Source organism: Anastrepha ludens, chromosome 4, assembly GCF_028408465.1.
Source record: "Anastrepha ludens isolate Willacy chromosome 4, idAnaLude1.1, whole genome shotgun sequence".
NCBI classification, from domain to species: Eukaryota; Metazoa; Arthropoda; class Insecta; order Diptera; family Tephritidae; genus Anastrepha; species Anastrepha ludens.
The window spans coordinates 39668038-39679739 of record NC_071500.1 but is presented as its reverse complement, the minus strand read 5'-3'; the positions used below and the strand labels follow the sequence as shown (position 1 = coordinate 39679739).

At 36.6% G+C, this 11702-nt stretch overlaps 1 long non-coding RNA gene across 2 annotated transcripts; it reads right to left on the bottom strand.

Annotated features, from left to right (window-relative positions):
- Window positions 1–10274: 10274 nt before the first annotated feature.
- Window positions 10275–11477, bottom strand: LOC128860819 (uncharacterized). Of its 2 annotated transcripts, XR_008454301.1 has the most exons (6): window positions 11367–11477; window positions 11219–11307; window positions 11097–11164; window positions 10681–11036; window positions 10388–10633; window positions 10275–10324 (listed from the first exon to the last, which is right to left on the bottom strand). It is a non-coding gene; the product is annotated as an uncharacterized LOC128860819 (long non-coding RNA). The 2 variants fall into 2 exon arrangements; XR_008454300.1 differs by having other exon boundaries at window positions 10388–11036; window positions 11367–11476.
- Window positions 11478–11702: the final 225 nt, after the last annotated feature.

Genomic DNA, 11702 nt, shown 5'->3' with positions numbered 1-11702 from the left:
GCTCGGCTTCACGTTGCCAACCCGTTAAAATCTACCTGGAAACACTGAAATGGGAAATCCTACCCCACCCGCCATACTCTCCAGATATTGTGCTGTCCAATTATCACCAGTTCCAGCAGTTCCATTCATATGAACACATCAAAAAATGGCTTGATCCGTGGATAGCCTCAAAAGATGAAGAGTTTTACCGCGACGGTATACGAGATCTTCCAGAAAGATGGGAAAAAGTAATATCCAGCTATGGGCAATACTTTCAATGATTCACTTGTAACCATTTTTTCAGAATAAAGTTGTATTTTCATCAAAAAACAGCGATAACTTAGTTGTGCACCTAATATATGCTTGGCTGAACTTTTATTTGAGGCAAAAAATGAGAGTGTAAGCGAAAGAAGGTGAAAAGCGAAACAGCGACTCCCTGCACTTTGCTTTATTTGTTTCGCGTATGGCGGCCGCCGTAGCCGAATGGGTTGGTGCGTGATTACCATTCGGAATTCACAGAGAGGTCGTTGGTTCGAATGTCGGTGAAAGCAAAATTAATAAAAACATTTTTCTAATAGCGGTCGCCCCTCGGCAGGCAATGGCAAACCTCCGAGTGTATTTCTGCCACGAAAAAGCTCCTCATAAAAATATCTGCCGTTCGGAGTCGGCTTGAAACTGTAGGTCCCTCCATTTGTGGAACAACATCGAGACGCACACCACAAATAGGAGGAGGAGCTCGGTCAAACACCTAACAGAAGTGTACGCGCCAATTATTTATTATTTTTTATTTGAAGAAGCACCACGACACCTCGAGACACGTCGTTGAGCATTAAAACTCTGATGATACACAAATGAATAGATAGGTGAAAGGATGTGCATTTATGTACATACATTTCTACTCGTAAATACGGATGGATGGATGGGGGCCGCTTGCGGTTTGGCATTGCGCTATATGTATACCTACTTAGTAGGTAATAACTTATTACTAATAAGTAATGAGTGCACCCTGTTGCGCATCTGAAGCACAAACACATATTCACATTTATACATACTTTTATTTGACTAAAGCGTCTGCAACTTGTGTCGCTACTACGAGTTGTGGAGATCACGGGCCTCATTTTCCGGTATCAAAAAGTTGTTTATCATAGCGCGATAGCTTTCGCCATTCACTGTTATGGTACATGAGCGCCACCCTCGTCTTTAAAGAATAATGGGTTGAAAATGATGGCTGTTCTTGAATGACTTCGGGTTGATCTCCAGGCCAAATCTGACAATTTTGCTTACTAACCATGAAACCAAAAATTTGCCTCATCACTGTACAGTATAAGTTGGCCAGGCCGGGCGATCAACACTTTGAACAGTGCCTCGATTTTCGTAATACTATTGTACGATTTGTAAAAGTTGTTGAGACGTAAGTCTAACCAGGACGAAATTCGAATGAATACTAAAAAATTATGTATTTAGTTTGACAGTAGTCACGCGTGATCTGCCGATAATAATGCTGACGCAATCAATGGAATAAACCTTGAACATATTTTATTCACTTGAGATTTAAATATTTGAAGAACATTTAGTAAGTCTAGCACAGAAATCAGTTTATACCAAGTAGTGCCTAAAAACTGAAACTAAGTTTGAAGAAATCGAAACAGCTATAGAACAGAAGGTGAATTTTTCACTTGAATTACTGACTGGGAATTCATAAAAATTCGCTTTCAATAGTAGAAGTATGTGGTGCAATCAACACGCGAAATTGGTGAATGGCATTGAAGAATGGAGATATTGATAGGAGATACACTATACATATATTCGGATTTACGAACATTAGATCGAGAATTCTATAAAGCTTATTCACAAAATAATTTATCTGAAGTTTAGAGTTAAAATACTATCTAGCCTATAAAATTCATGCTCAGCTGTAGTATTCGACCCAAGTCGGAGAAACCAACTTACCATTTAGTATTTGGGAGATTAACATCACCGAAAACACGCAGATGATTGGAAGCTAACTTATCGTTATGTTATGTATGTGCTTTGTAGTTATCACAAATACAACTAGGAGAAATGTACGTAGCAATTAGATATAGAGAGTCCTATGAACATTTTAAGCAAATAAAGAAATAATCCAAAATGATGTCAGCATTATGGAGAGTTATTTGAAATGCCCTTAATTTGATTTGAAGAACTTTGGTTACAAAAATCAGAATTAAGCCAAATTTCAACAATAACAGAGACATCAAACTCTAAATGAGCGCTGAGGGGGCGAATAGTCTCCGACTTGGTGAGAATACCTTCCATATTTTGGAAATAATCCCTTAGTACTTAACTTTGTTTTTTTTTTTTATCTCCTACATTAATTATACATATGTCTTACTGACAACTAGTACATTTTTTAACAATTTGTTATTAAAATTATTAAATATATTTCATCATGGCCAGTGCCAAGACGAATACAGCGATTACATTTTAGGGCAGCAATTACATACATTTTATACAGAACAGTTATTTTAGCATACGAGAATTCATATTTAATTTAATAGGTCAATTGGTCAGTTTCTCTTCAGACTTCGTAAAGTTCTTCTTTGAAGTTGTGAGAGTGTATTGACTTCTTTGTTTTTGTGCTGGTTTATTTCGTTAAAATATCTTGTTCATATCGCTTTTATTTCTTCGTCGATTAATGGTATATTGAACGTTGTATGGATGACATCATTTTTAGTGTACCTGTCGGACATTGTTATTATACGTAAGATTTTTGATTGTTGTCGTTGTACTTTGTTTATGTGAGTTCTTTTTGCAGTTCCCCACACTTGAAGTCCGTACGTCCAGATTGGTTTAATGACCGCCTTGTATACTAAAAGTTTGTTGGAAATACTGAGCTTAGAATTTCTATTTACTAGCCAATGCAATTGTCGAAATTTGATGTGATCTTTCCAAGTTCATTTTGAGTCCTGATGGATTCCAAGATATTTTGCAGATGCTTCAATTAGTATATTTTTATTGTTGAGCTTAATCGGCATAGCAGCAACCTTTGTTCTTGTCGTAAATATTACTTGTACAGATTTATCCTCATTTACTTATAAACTCCATTTGTCAAACCACTTCTTTACATTGTTGGTGTACATCTGTAATTTTGTTGTTGCGGTTGAGAGGTTTTTGTCAGATGGCAATAAAATTGTGTCGTCTGCAAATGTTGCTATAGTTGAATTACTTTCGTCTGGGAGTGGTATGTCAGAGGTAAATAAGACATATAGCAGGGGTGGTAGAACGCTGCCTTGAGGAACTTCTGCTGTTATTGGATGAATATGTGAGCATTTGTCATTGTATTTAATGTAAAAGCATCGATTTGTAAGGTAGCTCTTGATAATTAAATAATAGTCCAGTGGTAATATTGTCTTAATTTTATGCTAGAGGGCTTTGTGCCAAACTTTGTCAAAAGCTTTTGCGACGTCCAAAAATACAGCAACGCAGTATCGTTTATTTTCCATGTCTGAAATTATTTTTTGTGTAACTAGGTGTTTTTGTTGAATAGTTGAATGCTTTTGTCGAAAACCGAATTGATGATCTGGAATGATGTTTTTCGTGTCAAGTATTGGGGTAATTCTGTCATGTAAAGGTTTTTCTGCAATTTTAGATATAGTCGGAAGTAGGCTTATACATAGGTCGATATGAAGTTAAGTGTGAGCTGTTGGGTTTTTACCCGGTTTTGGTAGCGCAATGAATTCTGCGACTTTCCATACTTTTAGGAAGTATTGTAAGCGAAACATTGCATTAAACACGTTTCTAAGAAATATGTAGCCTCAATTGGTAGCTTCGTAAGTGCTTTGCGTGTCAGCATAACATATCCAGGTGCTTCTTTTTGTGTAATTCACTTCTTGCGCGCTTGTTTTCCTTATTTTTCTGATGGTATTAGTATTAACATTACCAATCGTGTCAATTTGTTTATGTTCATCGTTCGATAGGACATTTTCAAAATAATTTCCTAATGTCGCTGATTTTTCATCATTTGTAAAACCCATGTGTTGTCATCTTTTCTTAGTGGGGGTTGATGCTTTATCTGGTTTTTAAGTTTTTTTGTACATTTCCACAAGGAATAATTTTTGTCATGTGTAGGAGTTAAATTTTTTAGATATTTTTGAATTTCCTTATTTTTTATGTCACATAAACAATCCTTCAAATTTTTTGTGGCTAAGTTTAACCTCTGTTTGTCTGTAGATCTTTTTCTCAATTTTCTTTTTTCCTTGATTTGCTTCTTAATAGAAACGTCATTTGAAATGTTATGTGAGCTATATTTTTGCTGCGGTGTAAATCTGAATCCTGCGTCAAGAACTATGTCATTAAAATATATGATGCTACCCCCAATGTCAAGTTGTGTTTTCAAAGGTGTACTTAGAATGAGTTGTTGGGAGATGTGGTTTCGATACTCATCCCAGTCAGTCCTGTTTGTAAATATTTGGGGTGTTGTCTCTATAGGGTCAATTTTTGATGTGTAGTTAAGTATTATCGGCGAGTGGTCAGATGATAGTTCATAACTTGGTTTAAGCTTCAGCTGGTTATGGTTAATATTTTTTGTTATTCAGAAGTCGATTAAATCTGGAATTTTTTTAACATCCGTAGGCCAGTAAGTTGGTTCACCCGTACTTATAAACCTGCAATTTTTTATGGATTGCGTTAATTAAATATATACCCTTTGTATTTGTCAACCTGGAACCCCAGTCTGTATGATTTGCGTTGAAGTCTCCTCCAGCAATGAATATGTTGTCTAATGTCTTAAAGTAATCATCATATAGATCCGTCTTTATCAAGTGTCATAGTGGACAATAGACAGAAGATATTGATATGGGTCCATTGTTGTCAACAATTTGTATAGACGTTCAGGGCCGTATAGAGCATATCCGGGTCCCGGGAGAAAATTGCAAATGCGGGCCCTGTCCAATTATGTCTAATTCATATAAATACGTATAATCTCGAGTCCGGGCACCTCTGAGAACTGAGAATTTTTTGTATGTTCATACTTTTGACATTTCGTGCATTGTGCAATTATCTTTTTATGATATGGCGCGTCAAACGATACGGTGCAGGGCATTAGTTTGTCTATGTTGTAAATGTCTTTGTTATTAGTATTTGTTTCCAGTTCAATAAGTTTGTGTTATATTAAATATATTTATGATTTTATGACCTTTTTCTCTTAATTCACTATTTATTTCTTCTTGGTCCACAGAAAGATGCATGTTGCGTAATACTACTTTGAACCCCCTCTAATTTCTTGGCTTGAAAGTATGCCGTTTTGTTCCTTTTTGTTTTATCATTTGATGTATTTGAGTGTATGTTCCAAAGTCATTTGCTTGAACTCGTACTTCATTATTTCTTAGGATTTTTAGGACAAAATTGATATTTTCTATTGCACTTAAAGCATTTTTTTATGTCTTGATGCACTCCACACCTTGCACATATATTCGTGCTGGATTATTATTACTTTTATTTTTTCCGCTATTTAAATTTTGAGCATAAGGAACAGTGTTCTGCCCACTGTTCGCTTGTGTATTTGTTTCGTTTTCATTTTCGTCATCAATAGCAAGATATGCAAATTTATTTGTGGACTTTGTATCGCCGCTTGGCCAGTAGTTTGGTAATTTGCTTTGGCTCAAGTTCGTTGTTGATTTTCGTTTTTTATTGGTGGCTGACAAAGTTGAGGACTTTATGGGGGAGTTTCGTGATCTCTTTATGAGAGGCTGCGGTGTGTTTATTTGCTCATTTAAAGCGTGAGGTTGTACATTAGAAGGTGGGGAGATGTTAAGCAATGGTTTGTTTGATACGGTTGTTGTTGCAGTACTAGTATATAGAATTGATGTCGTTGTTGATGATGAGTTGGTTGTGGTTGTTGTTGGCATTCCGTTTGTGCTCACACACGTTGTAAGAGCGCCATTAAACGGCTTATCATGAAGGTTGACGCTCTCTACGCTTTGCGGTAATCCTGTAGAGTTAATAGAGTGGGATGTCTCTATTTCATTTGCTTTCTTTTGCATTGAGTTCGCGCCCGTAATTGCCGGAGTGCTCACACTTTCAAAAGTCATCGTTTTTGTTACAGGCTCACTCGCGGATTGCTTTCCTCTCCGCGTGAGAGAGTCCCGTACACTCATCTTGCCTTCTGATTATTTGTTTGTTCACTTTTTTTATATTTTTATTTCTGAGATTGTTTATTAACAAGACATTGTTTGCTGATATGTTTGTAACACTTGCAATTGCTATAGGTGAGTCTCTTTCTCTTTTAAGCAGTATTAAATACAAAACACAATAGAAAATCTATTATTAATACGGATCGAAATCAAAAGCACGTCCGAATCAACGCACAGCTGTCTCAGTTCCTAGTACCTTATGTAAATTTAATATATGTACTAAGGTATTAAACAATAAATTTCCTACATATATTTAGTCTTTAGGGCGAATAGGATAAATGGATGCCCACGCGAGGTATCCACTTGAACTAAGAGTCAAAATTCGTCCATTGTGATACCAAGCAGGGGAAAAAAGAGGGAAAAGAACCACACAGGTGGAAAAAGGAAGAAGGAGCTTTGTATTAGAGGATGATGACCAACAAGGGCTAATTAAATTTGTATTAACCGCATCAAGCTACTGATGCTATCGACTAAGTGAAAACAAAGCTGCTGAGAAAAAGGTGCCAAGATGATTCCACCTCTTCCCCCAGACAGCTTCCGCAAAAAGACTTGAAGCAATTCCAAGTCTCACCGCATGGACATCTAAGGGACAATTTCCGGCAAGGATATCCAGCAAATTCGAGAGCTGTGGCTATGTTAGCCTTGAAAGCTACCTCGAGCCCTCCAACTTACCCGTTTCCAAGAGTAGACCACCGGTTCTCAAGGGAACCTCAATCTTCTCAATTCGCAATGAAACTGTCTCCAGGGCCCCTGTCTCCATGGCCCCTGTCTAGCCAGCTCATCAGCCCAATTTCCCTCCATGCCTCTGTGGCCGGAGATTCAGATAAGCCTAATATCGAGCCTAATATTTGGATCGCACAAACAACGAGAACGAGGCCTTAAATGCCGCTTGGCTATCGAGATAGATATTTACACGTCCTTTAAAGTAATTAAAGTAATTACAGAAGTAAGCAACCAATTCTCTACTACATCCGCTAAAAAAACAAAACAGTGGTCCGGAAGTCTAAAACTTAACTGGATAGGAAGCTCCCCGCAGAATACTCCCCCAACAACCCTTTCGTACAATATCTTTTTCGATTTAGTGGATTTCATTTATGGTTTCACGATTATCCAACTTTTTGACATCCGCATAAATTGAAAGTTTATGACTTATTTTAAATATTAAGAAGTAAGTATTCACAAGGTGCTATTTCTGCAAACCTTCAATCTCTATCTACTCTGCGCTACTTTTTCTTAGTATAATTTTTTGTGTGTACAAATGCCTCTCCTATCTGCTTACTACAACTTTTAAAGTCCACCTGTAAAACTTGTCGTTGCATCACAAATATTACAAGGGTCCTTAGGTAGGCAACTTGCTAGAACACTTCACAGTCATAGGCGTTTTAAATTCTCAGTGGCAAAACTTTAAACTAGACATTACCATTTCTTGATTTAATTTTAATCTGAGTATTATTACTTAAGCCAGATTGAAAGTTTCCATCGGAATGGTGTGATTTTATGCAAAATGTATATCCTTGATGTTATTAAAATTTCCAATTCATTTAAACAAAATTTTAGACATACCTATATATATACTAGCTGACCCCGCAAATGTTGTTTTGCCTTATAAATTATTTCTAGTTTCTAGATGAATTCTAGTGTAGACAAAAAGTATAGTAACTTACTTATTATAAGTGTGTAAGTATGTGGTATATGCGTGAAATGGGCATGGCGCGCTATGAACGATAAGGGAATATAAATATAACAAACGCCAAACAACATTATCATATTTTCAAGTTATTATAGTTTATTTCTTAAAATTACATATCACATATTAATTACGACAGTAGCACTAACAAACAACATCAATCTTTTAATGCTATAGCTTGAACAATATTTTTTGTTAGCCCATCCTTAGCGAGCACAAACAAACTGGATGCTTTACCCACACGAGAGCATGCTACGTACAATTGCCCGTGTGAAAACCATGGTGTACTCAAATCTAAGCCACAAATAGACATCGTTTGGCCTAGGGATTTGCTTATTGTCATTGCAAATGCCAATCTAATCGGAAACTGAATTCGTTTGAATTGAATTGAGACATCTGTAGGTATGATAGGAATCCGTGGTATTAATATATTTTCACCTTTCAACTTGCCATTTAAAATGCTGGCTTCGATAACGTTTTTCATCAATTTTCGAATGACTAATCGCGTACTGTTGCACAGCCGTGGCGGGTTTAAATTACGAAGCAAGATAATTGGAGATCCAACCTTCAATCGTAAGTTATGCGGTGGCATGCCTGGCAAATACAGTGAATTGAAAAATTCTGTGGGAAAACTGACAGCTTTGTTGGCATTGCAAACTGTATCAATAGATTTGTATGACACCAAGTTCCCTGGCAACACCTGTCGTATCTTCAAATTTAAATTGTCAACGTCTGTATTTTTTGCTGCTTAAATAGCTCTTTCTATGTACATCGGGAAATATTTGTTCAATGAGAGTATCTTGCAAATCAGCGATTGTGCAGAAAACGGTCGGTAATTTTTCGTATCCAGTTTCATCTGTAGCAACTTTTCCATCATCGATATCTAAGAGTTGTTTTGCGAATGTTTCAGCGGATGGATCTTGAAGCATTTGAACGCGCATATTTCCTTTCAGCTGTACTTTTTCAACATTACGCCACAATGGAGATGTGCTTAAGCTAGTGTTGATCTCATCAGCGTATGTTGAACGTAGAATGAGAGAAGTGTTTGTCTGAAATCACCTGAAAGCACCAACAGAGTGCCGCCAAATAGTTTGTCGTTGTTTTTAATATCTTTCAATGTCCTGTTCAACGCCGCAATTGAATGTTTGTGTGCCATAGTACATTCTTCCCAGATGATAATTTTACACTGTTTCAGCACGGTTGCCATGGACGATGGTTTTTTAATGTTACACACTGCATCAGGGTTATTTTGAATGTTTAGTGGCAGCTTAAATACTGAATGAGCTGTTTTGCCTCCATCCAATAAAGTTGCCGCAATGCCCGATGATGCAACGGCCAATGCGATTGCCATTATTTGATCGCATTTCAGCAAGAATGAGTGAAATAAGGAATGTTTTGCCAGTTCCACCCGGTGCATCCAAAAAGAAGAACCCACCTTGAGAACCTCCTGCTGAAACTGCGAGCAAAATGCGGTCATAAATGGCTCTTTGTTCGTCATTCATTAGTGGGACATTGCGAGTAACAATCGCTGCCATTTCTACAGTGTTGTACTGCAGTTCACGATTCATTTCAGTGTTAATTAAATCAGATGCAGTTCGATTTGGCGAATTCATACCGAAATGAGTGAGTGATAAGTTGGTAATGACAATGCAAAGATCCTCAATAGCAATCAATGCTTCATTGTACATAGCGTCGCTGAATGTTATCGTTAGATCGTTGCACCGTGTACGATGTTGATGCAATATATCCTCAGTCATTGAATCTTTGTGATTATCCCACAATATCTGTGCTCGAGCTGGGAAGCGTGTAATCAACACTATAGCGAATAGTAGACGAATTTGTATTGCTGTACAGTTCAATGCAGCTTCAGCAAGCATACAATCCCACTGGTTGTCGTCTTCCAGCAAGCCGAGTGCAAGGCATGCGTCTTTATATCGCACCCTAAATACAAAAGGGGCACAACTCAAAATGTTCCTTCTGCTCAAATATGAACGAGACGTTATCAATAAAACGGTCCGCGGATGACATATGGCAAAAATAAATTATTTTTTTTGGTAGGAATGTTATAAGCTTACATGGCAAATTTCACCGTGATATGTCACATAGTTTGTTTTCTGTGCTACTGTAAACAAGTCAAGCTCGAGTGTGGAAAATTTTGAGTTGTGACCCTTTTGTATTTAGGGTGCGATATGTTGTACTGTTGCCCATTCACTTTACGTATATCTTGAAATGATAACAGTCGAAGATAAAAGCACTCAGTGTGTTTTGGATTGACTGTAAATAATCGCCCTAAAGCGTTCGATTTAAATAAATTGAGACATGCATCAACTGGTGAGCCTTTCTTGCGGGGCATACTTTTTTTTGTTTGAGCTGAAACAGAAAGTTTAATTTTTTTTTCTTATTTCGTGCATAACAATACATATAGATACATGTAATATAGTATGTTACCGTAAAGACATTGCGAAAGCAGAAGTTCAGTCGATCATTTCTAAATATAAGAAAAAAATTGAAAATTACAAATTTACTAGTTTATAGTTTAAAATTTGTCTACCTTAATATACTTTGCGTCCCTAATATTAATAGGAAAATGTATTAATATAGACTAAAACTAATACATCGAAAAATTTTACATATTGGTAATATAATCCACTTTTAGTAATTGTGATGGTTTGTAAATTTACGTATATCAATACCACGTGTCTCAGTAATGAATCGGAGTGGAAATATGAGGAATGTGGGTGCACTTGCTCGTATAGGTGTTGGAACGCTGCACTTACTTCAGGCAGAAATCAAAAACCTGTAAACCAAAAACTTAAAAATAACTCACAAATATATCATTACAACTTATCTGTAATTGTAGACTTAAAGCGCGAGGACTTGCTCGTGTAGGTGTTGCGCATACATCTACGTACAGCATATTGTTCTAGACGGGGTAAGGTATCGACGTGGACAGCCAGTTCGGAAGTCAAATTGATTTCAGAGGTAGCAGTACTAGGCACATAATGACCGTCACATGTTAAACAGGTATTTGCACCATCATACACAACACGCTCCATGTCTCCTATGAAATTGTCCGTAGCACCACATGAGACACTGGTAGAAATACGCGCATACGTGCTTTCGTTTCTAAAAACCACAATAGTTGGGCCACCTAGCTCTTCAACACACACCTTCCGCAGCAATTGCTCGTCTGTGAAGTCCTACAAGTAAAAACTTTTTATTTATTACAATTTATTAGCAAATATTCTAAAAGAACTTACTAACTGTAGTTTATGTATTGTATGTAAGGTGGTCTCTGTTATATTTGCAAAAACGCTGCTATAAAAACCTATGAATGAAAAAGTTTAATAAGAATTTTTACAAATGTCTGATCTGGACTTACATGTATGAAAATTCACAAACCGGTGGTTTTCTGCAGCAGAAAGCCGACTCCAAATAATCGACTATCACCATATGTAAGACATAATCGACCTAAATAGTGAAAAATGACATTAATTTACAAAATAATTAGCTTTTATTATTATACTTACTTGAATGTTTACAAACAGATAAAAGATTTTCAACGAATAATAACAAAGCAAAGCGTCAAAGTGGAAACGGTGTTGCCGACCAAATAATTTGCACCAAAAGTTTAGTTTTTACTACAATTCAAAATATTTTTTTGTGAAATAGGTACTTTTTTTGTAAAGAAGCAACACGTTTTCAAATAAGGGAGCCGATATGTCAAGAGGGAGCGAGAAAGCTGTTTACTTACCTAACCTTCTATAATTGAATCATGTTTTTTGATTATGTCCACAAGTTTCATTAAAAAACAGCACACATCGAATTTATTGTGAGTGAGTTTGTCACTGATTATAGAGTACGAT